The 19,212-nt window shown below is 35.9% G+C and overlaps 1 long non-coding RNA gene and 1 pseudogene across 1 annotated transcript; one reads left to right on the top strand and one right to left on the bottom strand.

The window, feature by feature from the left end:
• The window catches only part of LOC114745060 (DNA-directed RNA polymerase III subunit 2-like), a 29,027-nt pseudogene extending 9,815 nt beyond the window's left edge, over window positions 1-19,212 (top strand).
• LOC114745061 (uncharacterized) lies at window positions 8,677-11,043 on the bottom strand. Its single transcript, XR_003740162.1, has 3 exons — window positions 10,826-11,043; window positions 9,976-10,040; window positions 8,677-9,041 (listed from the first exon to the last, which is right to left on the bottom strand). It is a non-coding gene; the product is annotated as an uncharacterized LOC114745061 (long non-coding RNA).

Below are 19,212 nucleotides of genomic sequence, written 5' to 3'. Positions count from 1 at the left end.
ACTTAGATGAGCAAACATGAAATTCAGTTATTGCAGCTTTGATTTTGTACATTATCTTTTTCTTATTACTTAGGTGTACCTTAATGATTCTGTTTTCTGATTTTTCTTTTGATAAAATCCTGATGAATTTTAACATGCTTAATTTTGTTACAGGGAACCCAGCTCTTCATAATGTCTCAATCTTGTGCAATGAATCCATGGGAGCATTAATAGCCTTACTCCCGAATACATAATTTTTGTGTATTTTCTTGGGACGCTCCCTCTTTTCTGCATTGAGCTACTGTGCATGTAAAATACTTTAAAGCTCCCAATTTTGAATTTAAAAAATTCCTTACCCAATACTTTCTTTAGGTGAATGACTTCATTACATAATATCCTCTTTGTAAACAACCAGAATAGTGCCTTCTAATACCTTGAGGAAAAGGGATGTGATGTGCTTCCCTTTGTGTAAAACCAAGCCTTAATAATTCCTCCAAAGCATGCTCTTATGGATTGCTTTAGTCCGTGTAATATTTTGTAATCTGTGCACAGAGTTATTATTGAATTTGTTAAGCCCAGAGGGATGTCCATGTAAATTTCCTCTTCAAGATACCCAATGAGCAAGGTTATAATTCTGAAGGAACTTCTCTATCTGCTAAAATTACCACCCAAACCATCTTGGATGAACATCTTTGCTTGCCCTGGGAAAAGTGGTGCTTTTTGACGAGGATTATCTCATTTTAAAGCAAATCAGATACAGGTGGCGATTTCTTTTAGAACACTCACTTCTTGGCTAGTTTTGCTAAATCAATTTCCAAAGCATTTTGGATATGTTTGGGAATTTGGAGGGGAGCGGAGAGGAAGGGAGGGAATGGAAAGGGAAGGAAGGGGATATGTTTGGTTGGCTGTATTTGTATTCGGGCATCGTGTTCTTATACGGTGCAATACAACTGACCTTGTCTTTTCCAATTTTCCTGAACAATCAAATAATGCAAATGAATATGGTCTGCGCTCAGCTGTCTCATTCGCTGTGTTCCCATCCATAAGTGCACAGAGATCAGTTGTTGTATCTCCTGATTATTTAAAAGGTGATTTAAGTTAAGCTTCTATCTGACTGTAACCAAACACTGTTGAGTCTTCACCTTGCTACTTATCTTCCAGCCTGAACCTCTCATACGGCAAGTGGTTCCTACCATTGGGCTTTTCCTTTCATGGACTTTGCTATAATAAATTTGCTAGCAATTATTATTTGCCCACAAATTCAAGCATGTTTCTGAGGCTTTTTAATTCTTTCTTTGCTGTGGCATAATTGTGATTTGTGAGAGAGATATTGATATGTTGTCATTTTTATAGTACTGTAGATATCTTTTTTTTTTGTTTTGTTTTTTGCCAAGACAACTCATGATTGATTGAATTAGACCATAAATCTATTGTCCACATAAACCATCTATGTTGATTTAAATATTTTCCTGTGCTGTTGGATATTTTCCTATTCTCCTTAGATACTTGATGATGATGGGCTTGCTACACCTGGGGAAATTATAAGGCCAAATGACATATTGTGGAAATCCTCCACGATTTTAGGAGATACTGAATCAGGCTTAATACCCAGATTTTGTATTATAGGATTTTCAATGTAAATATTTCATTTTGATCTGATTGTTTATTTCCCGATCAGCTCCCTCAAATCTCGGCCTATCATTAATCGGCCAAACCCTCTCTCTTGTTGTATAAATCTCAGCCTCAACATGTGAATAATATACAGTTGAATTGGATTACCTCATTGTTCTTCATGGTATCAGAGCAACTGAAGAACACACCATCTACTTTATCTGATTCTTCTTCCTCTAATACGGAGTTGAACCTTCATTCAGACCCATCGCGTTCAATGTCATCTGGACTTGAGGGTTCCTCAAATTCGAATGGGTCTTCATGACTTGCCTCAACAAGTCTGGAGACTTCATTAGTGATGATCATACCCGAGAAGCTCACCGGTGACAATTACAAAGAGTGGGCCCAGTCCATAACTCTGGCTCTCGATGGCAGAAGCAAACTCGGCTACATCACAAGTGACAAGAAGGCACCACCATCGACGGACACAAAGGAATTTCAGCTATAGAAGTCCAAAAACTCAATGGTCTCCTCATGGTTGGTAAACATAATGACAACATCGATCAAGAAGAGCTTCATGTTTCATCCCTCCGCACATGATATATGGGAAGCTGTATGTGAGTCCTATAGAGAAACAGGAAACATCTCACAAATCTTTGACATTAAGTCTCGGCTCTGGCAGGTAAAACATAATGACAAATCTTTAAATGATTACTATCTCAAAAAAACATCACTTTGGCAGGAATTAGACTCCCTTACGAGAAAAGTCCACCATTGTCATGCGGATGCTGCAACAGATCATAAAGAAAAAGAGACAGAACGGCTATTTGAGCTCCTTATGGGGCTTAACTCAACTTATGATGATATCCGGGCCCACATCTTTAGTCAAGAGCCTTTACCATCAGTCCGTGTAGCCTTTGCTATGCTACGGAAGGAAGAGTCTAGGCGCAAAACAATGTTACGAGAGGAGTTTATCCCTCAAATTGATGCCCCTGAACTCTCTACTCTTGCTGTTTGCTCAACTGAGCCACACAACAATAGAGGTGACCTGTGTGTGACCATTGCAAGAAACAGGGCCATACGAAGGACACCTGTTGGGATATTCATGGTAAGCCTCCTGATTGGAAGCCAAAGAAAGGTTGAGGTCGTGGTTACGTTGCTTAAAAGAATGAAGGTGCAACCACATCACAGGGTTCTGCTTCTCAAAGTGATCTGTTAAACAAAATCCTTGAGATGCTCACTACACTTCAAAATACCCAGCAGCCCCACAAGCAACCAGTTGCTACAGTTGTCAAACGTGGTAATTTCCTAATGGCCCTTACCACTATTAAGAATAAATGCATAGGAACTTGTTGGATTATTGACTCCGGTGCATCTGATCATATGACTGATGACAGAACCTTATTCTCATCCTATGAGCCTACTACTAAGCGACTTACAGTTAAAATTGCTGATGACTCTGATTCTGTTGTGGCTGGTATTGGTACCATTAGAGTTTCCGCTACACTTACTCTTCATTATGTCTTGCATGTACCAAACCTTAAATGCAATCTCCTATATGTGAGCCAATTGGCTAGAGAAGAACGTTGCCATGTTAACTTCTTTCCCACTTACTGTTTATTTCAGGATTTGCTGATGGGGACGATGATTGGCAGTGCGAATGAGTTTAATGGTCTCTATTACCTAGATAAAAGTGAAGTAACACGTGTCTAATCTTGTAATAAAGTGTCTCTCCTTAGAACTAGTGAGTTGGAGTTATGGCACAAATGGTTAGGTCATCCGAATTTTAATTATATGTCTCAAATGTTTCCTTCCATTTGCTCTAATAAAAATTCTTCTGAGTTTTATTGCGGTTCATGTGAAAGCACTAAACATCATAGAACTACTTTCTCTCGTATCCTGTATCAAGAATCCAAACCTTTTACCACTATTCACAGCGACTTATGGGGTCCATCACGTACTCCAAATTGAACAAAATCACAATGGTTTATCACTTTTATTGATGACCACACACAAGTGAGCTGGGTCTACTTAATGAAAGAGAAAACTGAGGTCCCACAAATTTTTATCAATTTTTATAACATGATTCAAACCCAATTTCAAACAAAAATCCACATCCTTCACACTGATAATGGCACAGAATATTTCAACCACAAACTCTCTGCCTTCCTCACCTCTTGTGGCATTATCCATAAAAGCATGTGTCCTAATAGCCCTCAACAAAACAGTATTGTTGAGAGAAAAAATCGTCACATCCTTAAAACTGCCAGGGCAATTATGTTCAGTAGCCATGTCCCCAAATACTTTTGGGATGATGCCATCCTCACTTCTACCTTCCTGATAAATCATATGCCTAGTAAGCCACTATCATACAAAACCCCTAGTCAGGTCCTTCACCAACACTACAACCTTCCATACCTTGAAAACACTCTTCCCCTCAAAGTTTTTGGGTGCACTACCTATGTTCACCTCCATCACACTAATAAACTTTATTCCAAAGCCATCCGGTGTATTTTTCTTGCGTATTCTTCCTCTCAAAAAGGGTACAAATGCTATGATCCTGTCTCCAAACAACTCTTTGTTACCTGTAACGTCAAGTTTCATGAGAACGAACCCTATTACACATCGTCTACGATCTAAGGGGAGAGTGAGAATGAATCTCAGACATGTGAAACAGCAGTACCTATACTGACGAATGACCTATTTGTTGAATTTGATCCTGAACCTAACCTTGACCACATAGATGATAAGGGAAAGCCTAATCTGGGGGGAGACACAAACCAACAGGTTAAGACCTATACACAGAAACCAAGAATAGGTAATGAACCACAGGCTCCTAGTATTTGTCAAGAGTTAGATTTGACAGCAGGTCCAGAAAGGGAACAAGCTATACAAAATGATCCCAACCAGACTGTGGAAGACCTTGATCTTCCAATTGCAGTAAGGAAAAAGCCTCGTACTCGACACCCTATAGAAAAGTTTGTCTCATATAAGGCTCTCTTTTCAAAATATCATGCCTTTGTATCTCATCTTGACAGTGTTAGGGTACCAAACAATATTGATAAAGCCATGGCCTCACCTGAGTGGAGACAAGCAGTTGTAGATGATATGGAAGCACTTAAAAGAAATGGTACATAGGAAGTGGTAGATCTTCCTAAGGGAAAAAAACCAATTGGGTACAAGTGTGGGTGTTCACTCCAAAATATAAAGCAGATGGGAGCCTAGATAAGTACAAGGTGAGGTTAGTTACGAAGGGATTTTCATAGGTCTATGGGATGGACTATACAAAGACGTTTGCTCTTGTTGCAAAACTTAACATAGTCAGGATCTTGTTATCTTTGGCAGCTAACTTAGATTGGCCTTTGCATCAATTAGATATCAAGAATGCCTTCCTGAATGGAGAACTCAAGGAAAAGGTGTACATGAAATTGCCTCCAGGGTTCCTAGGAAAAAGTTCTACCCAGGTTTGCAAATTAAAGAGGTCATTGTATGGGTTAAAGCAAGCCCCACTAGCTTGGTTTGAGAGGTTCACACGAGTCCTCAAGAAATAAGGCTACAATCAAGGGCAGAGTGATCATACAATGTTCTTCAAACATCAAAGAGATAAGATAACTGTTTTAGCAGTCTATGTTAATGACATAGTCCTCACAGGGGATGATAACACAGAAATAGAACAGATCAAGGCAGCCTTGGCTTAGGAATTTCAAATCAAAGACCTTGGAGAAATGAAGTACTTTCTTGGTATAGAAGTGGCTCGTTCAAAAAAAGGGATTTATATCTCGCAAAGAAAATATATCCTGGATCTCCTGATAGAGACAAGAATGTTGGGATGTAGACCAAGTGATACTCCCATACGAACTGATAAGATCAGTGATGAAGAGGACCTGGGTAAGACTGTAGATACAGGGAGATATCAACAGATGGTGGGAAAACTCATATCTTTCTCACACTCGACCTGACATTGCATTTGCGGTCAGTGTGGTCAGTCAACAGTCTCATGATCCCAAGCAGAAACATCTCAATGAAGTATACAGAATTCTTCAATATCTAAAGTGTTCTCCAGGTCATGGACTGCTATTCAAAAAATCTGATCGATAGAATATTGAAATTTTTATTGATACAGACTGGGCTGGAGATCAAGAGGACAGGAAATACACATCAGGGTACTGCACATATGTTTGGGTTAATCTTGTCACTTGGAGGAGCAAGAAACAGAGTGTAGTTGCTAGAAGCAATGCAGAAGCAGAGTTTAGAGCAGTTGCTCTTGGTATTTGTGAGGGAATATGGCTGAAAAGGGTTCTTGAAGAACTGAAGAAAAATCTAAATCTGCCTATCAAACTTTATTCAGACAATATGGCAGCCATCAATATATCACACAACCCAGTCCAACACGATCAGACTAAGCATGTGGAGATAGACTGACACTTCATCAGAGAAAAGATAGACGATAGCATCATTTTCCTAAAGTATGTGCCCTCAAAAGAGCAAACCACGGATGTCCTCACAAAGGGACTAGCAAGAGACAAGTTTGAGCATTTCGTCAGCAAGCTGGACATGATAGACATCTATGGTCCATCTTGAGGGGGAGTATGGAAATCCCCCATGATTTTAGGCTTAATACCTAGATTTGGTATTATAGGATTTTCAATGTAAATATTTCATTTTGATCTGATTGTTTTTTCCCTGATCAGCTCCCTCAAATCTCAACCTATCATTAATCGGCCAAACCCTCTCTCTTGTTGTATAAATCTCAGCCTCAATATATGAATAATATATAGTTGAATCGGATTACCTCATTGTTCTTCACATATATATCAATAAACAATCCCCTATCAATACGAAGACTGAAATGAAAGGATCTATTGTAAATTTTCCTGATAGATTAGTCTTTGAACTTTGGGTGGAAATTTTGGTGCCAAGGGGACTTCTATTAGAGTCATGTTGCATAATGTAATATCCAATATATTTTTTTTAGTTTCCTCACTGCCAGTGCATATCAGCCTAGTATACAAACATTCAAAGGTCCTGAAGGAGAATCTTGTATAGTGGATAGAGTGGTTCTGTGCTCTGATAAGGATAACAACATGTGCATCAAATTTTTGGTTTGTCATACTCGTAGGCTAGAGGTAAATAGTTTTAGGTTTTGCTGTGGAGAGTTATACTTATTTTGAATTTTCTTATTGACTTCTTTCTTTATTTTTGTTGCTTTAGCTTGGTGACACATTTAGCAGCAGACATAGTCAAAAAGGTGTTTGTGGAACAATTGTTCAGCAGGAAGACTTTCTATTTTCTGAACATGGCATTTGTCCTAATCTGATTATGAATCCTCATAGATTTCCTAGGTAATATGATTCATCTATCAATCATATTCTTCAATATGGCATGTGGGAAGTTGGGTAAAAACTTGTCCAATTTCTTTTGACATATCGAGTTATTTGCCATATGGTTGTAAATGAGGGAGATCTGACGTGAGTAGTAAATATTTGATTATTTGGGCATCATATTTAATTTAGAATAAGGGTTTTCCTATTTTAGAGTTTATTTGTATTTGGATATATTGAAATAAGGCATTATATTGGGATCAGTAATGATGTTCTGTTTTTACTCTCTTAATCCCATCCTATTTTCTTTTCCCATCTTTTGTATCACAATGTCATAATAAAAAGTTTAAACTTATCTTTCTATAAGTATGTTGGAAGGCTACTTTATGGATACATGATTGTTTTCCCTGCCAGTCCATTTCTATATTACCTTGGATAGAGAAAGAGGAAAAACTAAAGATTTCACACTGTACTTTTGATCGAAACATTGACAACTAAAATATTTTAGGGCAAGTTATTTGCCCATTTGTGGGTGGCTATTTATGTGATGTAGGCTTTTACTTTTCTATGGATAATTTCTTGGTTTATTGTAAATACCTTTATGAATTCTAGTAGGTTTAGATTCTTAATCATTTTAGCCAAAATTTATCCTACCAACATGCTAAATATGATGTGTGTGCATGTAAATATATATATATGGATAGGTGTTGAGACTGCTTGGTCAAGCATGCATAACCTAGTAGATTGTGGGGGGTTTCAGACTCCTGGTAAAACAATGATACTTGAGACTAGTTATGAATTTTGGGGGGGGGGGAAATGGTGGGGGTGGGGTTGATGAAAGTGCTTTTTAGTTTGGCATAAGTCCAAGATGGAGTGTGTTGAATTGATTGGTACTATACAAACAAGTGCCATAGCTCCCTCTTATGGGTTGTTATTTTATTTCCAGCTTTTAGTTTTTCTTTCTAGTTGCATTGTTTAACATTGAGCCATCTCTTATTTTTTCCATCAATACCATATTGTCCTTAGGTAAGAAAATCTTTTTTGTAATATTGTTGCTAATTCTTTATTGATCTCACCTTTTTTATGGTATTAGTTGTATGACAGTTGGAAAGATAATAGAGCTACTTGGGGGAAAGGCAGGGGTTTCGTGTGGTAGATTCCATCATGGAAGTGCTTTTGGAGAAAGAAGTGGCCATGCTGACAAGGTTGAAACTATAAGGTATCTTACTTGTCTATGGTGTAGTCTTTATCATGTATCGACACTTGTATTCTCAATGTTTATTACGCTATGGCAGTGAAACTCTTGTGAAGCATGGGTTCAACTACAGTGGGAAAGACTTCATTTATTCAGGTTTTCCCTTTGGCATCTCCTAGAGTTATCATCTATGCAATAAGTTTTCTATGACAATATTTTTTGCTTTTTGTTTAATGAAACAGCTTGTATACAAAGATAACTGATATCAGGTTAGATTCATAGATGTATGATAAAAGTTGATGTATGAATATGATAAGATCTAATTGCATTGGCTATTCTTGCGGGGTATTTAGTTGGAGTGGATGCTTATGTTATTGTATAGATATTACTAGCATAAATGTAATTACTATAATCTGTATCATCAATATAGGGTTGAGTATTATTACGTTAGGATATTGTTCTGTCATTATGAGTCATTAATAGTGGGACTCATTTTGTCACACCCCAATTTCTTTTTTTGAGGTAACTGACAAGGAATATGAGAAATCTCACATTCCCGAGCCTTCTCTGTCACTGACAATTAACATCCACTATAAATAAGGCATATAACCAAAATAATAAACCATTTGTAGAAATTTCGGCAAGGTCTCCATGGTAAATCAGACTCCCTGAAAGTTCTACAATGGCCTACATATTTAAAATAGTATTCGGGGCCCTACTCCCGAACACAAGTATATATATAATTACATCCCAATTTATCTCAAAAGACTAGGATCTAACTATAGATTTCGTGGAGCACATACTACAAAATTAAATACATAAGTGTACTCTTGGGTTTACATTAGTTAACAACTATTCAAAATAGATTCAGAGGTTCTGGATCTTCACTAAGGCTCTTCACTGCTCAGCTGGAGGGACAGGGTTTGCGGTGCTATCTGAAGCCAAAATAATCTACCAGTGAATAACATCCCATTATAATATCTAATAAAATATTAGGAACTAAATAAAATAAATTTAACTTTGACAGATAAATGGCAAGAATTAAAATACAATCCTAAATTTAAAGAGGTAAGTATATACTTGAACTCATTAAACAATTAAATCAAATCAAACTTCATAATAGGATAACTTGATACGTGAAAATGATAGAAAACATCATTCTATTTATTATTATTATTTTCTTCAAATCTTGTCTTTTCGTAGACCTTAACAGAATGGGGTAACAAGCGCAGCCTAAAGCCACGAGTACAAGTGTGGATACACAGTCTACGAGGGTGAGTAACAAAACAAGCGCAGCCGAAACCATGAAACAAGCATGGGGACAATGCCCACGAATATCAAGCGAGCTCGAGATTTCCATGGCGCGCCAAGGACTAACAGTACTGCTGTAAGTGATCAGTGTTCTGTATTTGGTCCTCCAAGAAAAACTCACAAACATGCATAGATCACTTCATCACTAACTTAACAGGGGAAAAATATATATATAAAGTTTTCTAATAATGGAATCCTTTAAAAGTATATATATATATTTTTGTAACAAATGATCCCAACATGAAGATTCTCAAATAACATTTTTTAAAACTCCATGTTTGAGTTCTAAGCATAAATATTTATTAATTACAAAATGCTGATTAACATATCACAATTGACACTTTATTCAACATAAGAAGCAAAAGTATTTCCCTAAACAACAAAACATTAAGACATTAAATAATTAAGATTGAAAAATGATAGAATTTAATTTAAATTACCTGGATAAACTATCTGGCAACAAAAATGATAATTTGACTAGATTAATAACAAGTAGTAAAAGTTTTTCCTCTTTGTTTTTTTTCCTTAAACCATAGTAATGGGATGCTATTCACTCACCTGACAAGTTCCCACAATAATACTTAAATTTAATCACGTCCGTAATAGGAACTCTCCTCAATCCCCTAAAGTCCAAAAACAAAAACAAAAACATTACTACTCAAGTCCAAAATTTATATACAAGTTTTCACAATAACTAGATAGATAAACTTCAAGAACCATCTTAAATAAAAATTCTAACAACTATAGAACCCACTATTTGACCCCCAATATTCCAATAGCTGTTATAGGATGGGCATTACACTTTTAAATTTATCCCACAAGATTTACCATATTGGGTGCCATTTTCAACGTATCATCCTCATCTAATTAAACCCAACACACAAGAGAGCAATTTAACTTGGTCCTTGAATGACAAATCACATTTTTTCATTGATCTTCAATTCTCCCGTTACTTGAATACCATCAACATTGCAATCATAAACTCCAACTACTCACCTTACAGCCCACAATTCACCATCATCATCAATCTTTCAACCCATTAAAGATCATGCAATCATTCAACTCATCCACCGAACAAGCATTTTGGCTCAATAGATAAAGTATGACTTCTAAGCAAACCCTCTTCCCAAACATTTCTACAAACACCTTGTATGCGGCAATAATTAAATAAGATGACCAAGCATATTAATCCACCGTTCCAGCCTTAATAAACTTCATAACAGCCACAACAAACTGAAAATTTCACAGCCTAACACACTTATAAACATTAAATCCAAAACAGAGGAATAAAATGCAAGAGAACCAACTCATCTCCATCACTGACAGCGGCACACTAAGAATCTAGAGGAGAGGAAGATAAAGATCGCATCAATGGTCAGACAAGAGTAAGAAAAGATGAACTCCAAACCTTTTAACCACCAAAAATTGAACAGAGCAAGCGACAAAAATGGCACAACAAAGCTGGAAAAGTTCAGAACTGAAGCAAGCCAAAAGAATCACAATGCCACGTCGGTGACAGCAACTTTGACAGCAAGGAATGGTAGGAGGAGTGACGAACCAAAGGAGGGAGAGTGGAGGGTTAGGGTTTGAAGTTCATGACTCATTCTCTCAATTCCTCCTCTCTCTCGTCAAAGTTAAAGCATCGGAAGAGGAAAAAAAAATAACGCAGCAATCTCTCTGGTTTTTTTTAACAAGGGTATTTAAGTAATTTTTCCTATAGAACTGAGCAAAATAAATTCTCCTTTAAACAGGGCTGGGGTTCGAACCTGGAACCTCTGGCCTCCTTAGCAACCTTTGTTACCATCTATCTCCAAGCTCTGTTCAGTACTCAAGCTACAACAATTAATATAAGTATGAATTAATTTATTATGAAAATTTTAAAGATATTACACATTTCTCCCTATCTATGCACACCCATTTCCTGATCTTGAATATACCCAAGAAATCCATGTAATCTTTTGTATTTCTTTATATGTTATCAAAGCAATAAATTTTATTTTAGTTTATTTTATTTTATTTTTAATGATTGAGCAGTCTGTATCCTTTCTACTCTTCCGATGACACGGTTGACAGATTGAGGGTTTGAGTTCGAGCATGGGAAAGTATGTTGATATGTGATTTGTAAATAAGGACTGAGGGTATTTAAGTTATTTCATTTAGAAATTTTTTAATGTTTATAATATTTAATCGATATTCAAATTAGATATTTAAGGATTTAAGTTGGATATTCAATTAGGATTAGGATGACCCATAACCTGTAAATACGAGTAGTGATCAATATTTTCTCATATGTTTTGATTTCTCAAATTATTTAGTCAACCTTGTCTTGTTTTCCTATTCTCTTTCTATGCTTCTCTCTCTTTCACCCTTCTTCTACAATCACCCTATCAGTGGTACAGAGCCAAGCAACTCTTGACATGTATGCCTGAAACTTGTTCTCCGAAGAGCAATTTGAAGAATGGGTTCAAGTTATTAAAGAAGAACTGAGGGAACTCAGACCCTTACCTACTATGATTTGGGCTCTGTCTAACCAATAGGGCCTCTGTCTAAACGAATAGAGATGCTTACTCAGGATGTAGCATCTGGCAACGATGGGAGCGTTAATGGTCACTGTCGACCAAAGTGACCATGACCATAAGGTAGGGAGTATCGACCTCCCACTTGATTCACTAAAGTGGATTTTCCCTATTTCTAGCACTTTGACATAAAGTACAATGGATATTTAGTTGAGGTACTGGAGGAGTCAAAAGTTATGGCATCCACCTGGATGAAAAAGCATACCTTTGGCACCAAGTGCTAGCATAGGACAAGGAGGGTTTACAAAGCAAGTTCGAATTTTGCAACCACAAACAGTGCTGTAGGTGTGAAGAATAGCAAAAATAATGAATTTCAAATCCCACTTTTTGCTTATTCAGATTAATCGTTGCTGGACATTAGGAAAAGTTAGGAAGAAGATGCAGATTTGAAGGGATTAATTTCACAAAATATTCTTGGGATGGATGATTTTTAAGGAAACATTGCAGATTAGCAGCTGGGAAATTCCCAAATGGTGCAGCGGAAAATACTGGAGTGGTTTCATGCTATTCCTCAGGGCGGGCATCAGGTATTCATGCTACTTATCAAAGGGTGAAGTCATTAATTTGGTGGAAAAGTTTATTTACAGATGGTAAAGATTTTATTTAGCATTGTGATCCACGTGCAAGGTCCAAATATGAAGCTATGGTGTATCCAAGCTTCTTGCAGCCTTTTCCCATGCCTAATAGAGTGGGAAAGTATCGCTGTGGACTTTATCAAAGGGTTACCTAAGTCCTATGGAAAATATACGGTTTGGGCGATTATAGACAAGTTAAGTAAATAAGCTCACTTTGTACCACTCTTCCATCCCTTTTCTGGTCTTTTTTGTTTTAACAATTTTTGGACATCAAACACAAAAAATATAATACCTTACTCTAGGAACCTCTATTGGCAATATTTTACTAATTATGAGCCACCAAGGACTTATTCAGTAGCTTGAAAAACTAGACTTCTAAAAATTTCTTTTAAAAACTCAAGGTACCAACAGAATGGAATTCTCTGAAAAATCAAAAATCCAAGGATTAATTTTAGCAAAACTAACTCGGTGGTTCAAACACTATTAATTCTTGTTTGCAAAAAATTTTGATAACAAAATAGATCTGGATTCTTCCTCTTTCCTATTGCCCAACACATTCTTAATATAATCTAAAGAACCCATTTCTTACCATGTCAAGACTTAGAACCTGTAGCATAGGCATACAAATCATTCAGGCGCATTTCATACATTTGCCCTATGAATATATATATCTGTCAATTTTAGGTGTTAAGTTGATGTTTAAAAACTTATTTGCCTTGTATGTGTTGGGAGAAGCCTAAGGATTGGTGCAAATGGCTTGCTTTGTTGAATGGGGGTATAATGCCGCCTCAACAAGGATAATTCCTTATGAGTTGTATAGTCAAAAGTCACAAGTGCGTGTCCTTTATTTGCCAAGAAATGCCTTTGTCATCGTGAGAAAAGACTTTGTTGATTGCTAAATATAACCTACATAGGGCTGTGAATAGGATGAAGCAAAAAGCGAATTTGCATCGAACAACTGGGGAGTTTCAAGTGGGACAATGGGTTTTTCTCAAGCTCCAACCGCACAGACAGATTTCTGCTGCATCTAGGAGCTCTCAAATATTGGCTCCTGGACATTTTGGACCTTGTAGAATTTTGCAATGGGTAGGGCTAGTTGCATACAAATTGGTGCTGCCACTTGATTCAAGGATACAATCCACCTTTCACATCTCCTTGCTGAAGTTGTCATAATCTAACTGTTAAGCAACGCACTCTCCCATTGATTGGCCTACTTCACCTTAACACTTGGAACTCAAGAAGATTTTGAATAAGAGAATGGGGAGGAAAAGACGCAGAATTATTTCAATAGTCTTGGTCCAATGGAAGAGCCTTCCGGATGAGGAACTATATCGATTGCAACAACACTTGTCATTTCACATGATGGACCCTTAAGGGCAAGAACTCTTCACAGAGGGGTATTGATATGTGATTTACGAATAAGTAATTAGGGTAGCTAAGTTATTTTATTCAGTATATTTAGAATAATTTATTATGATTTGGATAGAATATTATATTAAGATTTAGATAGAATATTTTATTGATATTGAAATTATATATTTAAGGATTTGAGTTAGATATTTAATTAGGATTGAGATTATCCATGACTTATAAACATGAGCAGTGTTGAGTCTTTCCTCATATGTTTTAAATTATCGAATTATTTAGTAATTCTAGTTTCTTTTTTCCTATTCTCTTTTTGTTCTTCTCTCTTTTTCACCCTTCTTATGCAATCACCCTATCATATGTTCCTCAAGAAAATCCTTATATGGCTTAAAGCAAAGTCCTCATGCTTGGATTGACAATTTAAGTATTGTGGTTCAAAATTTGATAGGAGTCAAAAGTAAGTGACCATTTTGTGTTCTATTAGAGAACAAATGCTATCATGATTCTCCTGATTGTGGGTCTTGATGAGATTGTGATTATGGGTAGTAATACCTCGGGAATTTTATCACTCAAATCCTTCCTTCACTTTTTCCAGACAAAAGATTTGGGTTCGCTAAAGTACTTATTAGGAATTGAGGTTTTGAGGAGTAAGAAAGGCATTGACTCATAGGAAATATGTTCCTGACATTTTGAAGGAAATAGGAAAGGGAGGAGTTGCACCATGCATCACGTTGTGGCCCCTGATCCACTACTTGATGCTAATAAGAGCAAACTGTTTGAAGCTCTTGAGAAATATTGGAGACTAATTGGGAATTGAACTATTTCATGGCTAGTCATCCTTGTATCACTTACTTAGTCAATGTGCTCAATCAATTCATGGCATCGCCAACTGCTAATTAGTCAAAAGCTATGGAGTATGTCTTTTATCACCTAAAGGGAATATCAAGTCGAGTACAAGAATCATGATCACATAGACATTTAGTGTCCTCGTGGGGGCAAATTTGGGGTCCTAGAGGAGCAAGGAGCAAGATGTGGTATCAAAGTTGAGCACAGAATCAAAGTATGGACCTATGGCACAATCTGTGTGGTAGATAGTGTGGGTGTATCAATTATTGAAGGAGGTTGGTCTCAAGACCTTGTTACAAGTGAAGCCATGATGTGATAGTTAAGCTGCCTTACACATATGACATAGCCTCCAACTCTATGTTTCATGAACTTGCAAAGTACATTGAGATTGGTTGTCACTTTCTTAGGGATAAGATTAAGTAGATTTTTATTTCTACAGGACGTGAAAATTGGGAATAATTGGGTGATCTATTTACAAAAGCCCTCAGTGGGGCTAAGGTTTAGCAAGTAGGGCATGATTAATAGCTATACTCCAACTCGAGGGAGTGTAGAGATATTATTAGCATTAACGAAAGTAGTATAATACATATCATTAGTATAGGATCAGATATTATTACATTAGGATATTATTCTATGTCACTTTGAGTCATTAATAGTAAGACTTGTCTCTCCCGTATATGTACCCGTTTCCTAACCATGAATATAGACAAAAATTCATATAATCTTTTCTATTTTTCTATAGTCATTGAGGGTGCTTTTGCCTTGACATTTGTTATTTTGTGGCTTCTTGTTGGTGTTTTTAGATGGTTTCTTAAAGAAATGTTCATGTTTAATACAGAGAGATTCAAAAGCTTTAAGGCAAAAAATAATTTTTTTATTATTTCTTTATTCTTTTTGGCTAACTGTGTTAAAATGAAAATATCATTGTGTGAATCCATAAAGTTGGAGGCCTTATTTCAGCAATTTAAGCTGCCTTTGGCTAATTGTTTGAGTATACTGATTCACCTTTTTACTCTTCAGGTATTGCGGGTTGCCCCTTGCAAGCATATATTTTTATGGGGCCAATTTACTACCAGAAATTAAAACACATGGTGGGTGTGAAATTCTAAAATAAGATTGTCTATCTTTTTCACTTCTTATGCCTACTTTCAAGACTTTGATTATAGAAATGTTTCTATTTTGTTTATGTTCAATCTTGAGCGAGTGGATAATGCATTTCTTCTAACGATCGAGTTGTGTTGCTTGAAAGGTTATTTGATAAGAGTAGTCTTTACTTTGGCACTCCAGGGATGCTCTGCTTACTTGCAAATGATGTTCTGTTCACATGCTCATGGCTCATCAACTATCATATTTGTCCACCTTTTTTTTTTCCGCTCAAATCATATTTGTCCGCCTTACATTGAAAGAGGGCCACACAAATTTCATTTATCCTGTCAGGAAAATAAAGGCACGAGATGCTGATATTTTTTCTAAGACTACCTTTTGTTGGTTAAATCTATGTGGAATTGTATCTAGATTCACATCCCTTGTAGACGCAACATTCATAAGCGATTGTAAACACTTGGTCCTTGGCATCTCTTCCAGTTATTCAGAATTTCCCATAACTATTCTTTGTAGGTGTCATGATTCTATTGGGAAAAGCAACCTAATTGTTCATTTACTAGATAGCTTATTTTTTTTCCTTTTGACTTTTCAAATATTCAAGATGAAATTAATGCTCCTATTTTAGTTTAATATACTGATACTATTATTTTTATATTAGAAGAAAATTTTATATTTGATATCAAGTAACTTAATAGACCTTCGCTGATAGTATATTTATCTTAAGATAGCATTTTACATGAGAAATCATTTTATTTTTTGTTTACAAAGTAATATTGTAACCTTCAATTTATGAATATTTCCTCTTATGACTTCACATTTCCTTGCATTCCATATGAATAAAATTTGCTGGGATTTTAAAAGCAAGGTCTCTGGTGATGTTCAGGTGCTTGATAAAATGCATGCTCGAGGAAATGGTCCACGTGCAATGATGACTAGACAACCTACAGAAGGGAGGGCTAGAAATGGAGGTTCTGATTCTATCCTTTTTGTTGAATTGTTGAGTTTATAGTTTACAAGAAAAGGATACCACGAGAGGATAAGCAAGAAGCACTTGATGACATCGCTCAAATTCAATGATAAAAGAAGAAATACTTGGATATATACAAGGCGTTCATAGAGGCGGCTCAACAACGACAATTTTGCTAGGAGAGCCATTCTGAACTTAAATGCCTAAGCAACGTAAGCTTAAAGGGCTGAGCAATCTTAATTCAAGGCTTTCTAAGTTTCTGCATAGACCGAAACTCCTACTCTTTATATCTTTGGCAATAATTAAAACTTACAAAAAGCAACCCTGTCTATTTCTCAAAGCTTTTGCCCGGATCCAGACCACGTGAAGGTAGCCCTCCCGTGTCTTTTTTAGTGAATCATCCTATCTGAAAGTGATACTTGATCCGGAATATAACATGCGTATAGTGGCTAGGGTGAAGATAATGAAGATACCAAAATAATAGCATTGTTATGTGGTAGCCTGACTTGCCTCTACTTATAATTAATACCCCTTCAGGTCTGCGGGTTGGAGAAATGGAACGTGATTGTTTGATTGCTTCTGGTGCTAGTATGTTGATTTATGAGAGGCTTATGTTATCTAGTGATCCTTTTGAAGTTCAGGTAACTCCTGTACTTTGTTATTGTATGCATACATTTTGACATATTGCATTGTCTTTTTTTTTAATTTTTTTTTGGTGACATTTCATTTTTTTTAATCATCCCAATATGTAATTGCTTAAACTTTTTCATAATTTTTCTAAAATAGTAATTGCTTGCAGCAATGCCGTAACTTCACATTTTTGTGTGATGAACAACCTTGCTTTCATAAATAGCAAACAATAAATCCCATAAGGTTTTGCTCCTCTAATCCTATTTATAAGTCACTTTCAGTATGTTTCATACAAACCGATAAAAACTTTAAAACTATATTAATACTCCATTAAAATATAACAATTTTTTAACTTTACCACTATTAATATATACACCTTTAAAAAAAATAACTATCTACAATATAATAAATGAAGGACAAAATGGTAAATTCATTTAAAAAATTTAATGAAGTGAGTTATAAATAGGATTAAGGAAAACCTTCTCTCCCTGTCTTATAATTAGGACCAAAGGAGTATCTTACAAACCAATCGGTCAATGATGTATTATTTCTTGTAATTGTTATATATTTGTGGGTTAAAAATATATTTGCTTTAGACATTTGTGCTTATACTGCTAATAAGCCTAATAGGTACTACCTCCGGTCCTTAATATAAAACCCTGTTTGACTTTTATTTTGGTCTTAAATATAAGACCCCAATCTATTTTGTCTCTCATATTTATACATTTTTTTCCAAAGTAGCCCTTCTAACAATAATAGTTCTAGTCAATACACTTGATTAGTAAGGATATTTTAGGAAATACAACACCTATTTAAGACAAATAACTAACTCAACTTATTTCTTTAATCTCGTCAAATTATCAACTAACTCTTATAATTAGGACTGAAGGTAGTAGTATTTATGCAACGTAGAGAAGCTTGATTAATACCCAAAGAAAAAGGGAAAGCCTGTGTGTTAAATGCAGCCTATCTTATGTTTTCTTGGGCTGTTTCAATTTAATTTAGCTATTGGCCTGGCTTAATTTTAATTTCACAAACTTTGGTTGATTATATTATGGGAGTTTCCGAGATTGCTCTTATCCATTGCACCATCTTAAGGGCGTCAGGCTCTTTCTGATTAGCTTGGAATTTCAAATCTCAATAAATAAATAAAAAAAAAAAGCGAAAGTCCATTCATTCTAACCTTTTCTAATTGATTTGAATGATTGTAGTTTATATCCAATTTGTCTGATGATATCTATCTTTTGACACAGGTCTGTAGGAAGTGTGGCTTGTTAGGGTATTACCACCATAAGCTGAAAACTGGAATTTGTTCATTTTGTAAAAATGGAGATAATATTTCTACCATGAAACTACCGTATGCTTGCAAGCTCTTGATCCAGGTTTGTTTTCTGCTTCCCCACAAGAATATCAGCAGTTTTGAATCTTCTGCGAATCCTCAAATGCTTAAATCAATCAGTTCAGATCTACCCCATCCCCACATATATATATATATATATATATATATATATATATTTATATAGCGTACATTAAAAGTGGTCATGGACATCGATAATTCTTTTTTGTTAATTTCATTATGCTATTTGGTAGCAGACACTAGCTCCGAATTTCTTGTAAATAGGCATGGAGGTAATTTCATCTTATTTTTCGTTGTTAACTTATTCGTTTCTCAAATATTCAGGAGCCTCAATCAATGAATATTGCACCTCCCTTGAAACTGGCAGAGGCATAA

This window comes from Neltuma alba, unplaced genomic scaffold (assembly GCF_004799145.2).
Source record: "Neltuma alba isolate B1F8T4 unplaced genomic scaffold, ASM479914v2 tig00004516_pilon, whole genome shotgun sequence".
Taxonomy (NCBI): Eukaryota; Viridiplantae; Streptophyta; class Magnoliopsida; order Fabales; family Fabaceae; genus Neltuma; species Neltuma alba.
The sequence above is the reverse complement of the archived record's forward strand: the minus strand, read 5'-3'. Positions and strand labels throughout refer to the sequence as shown.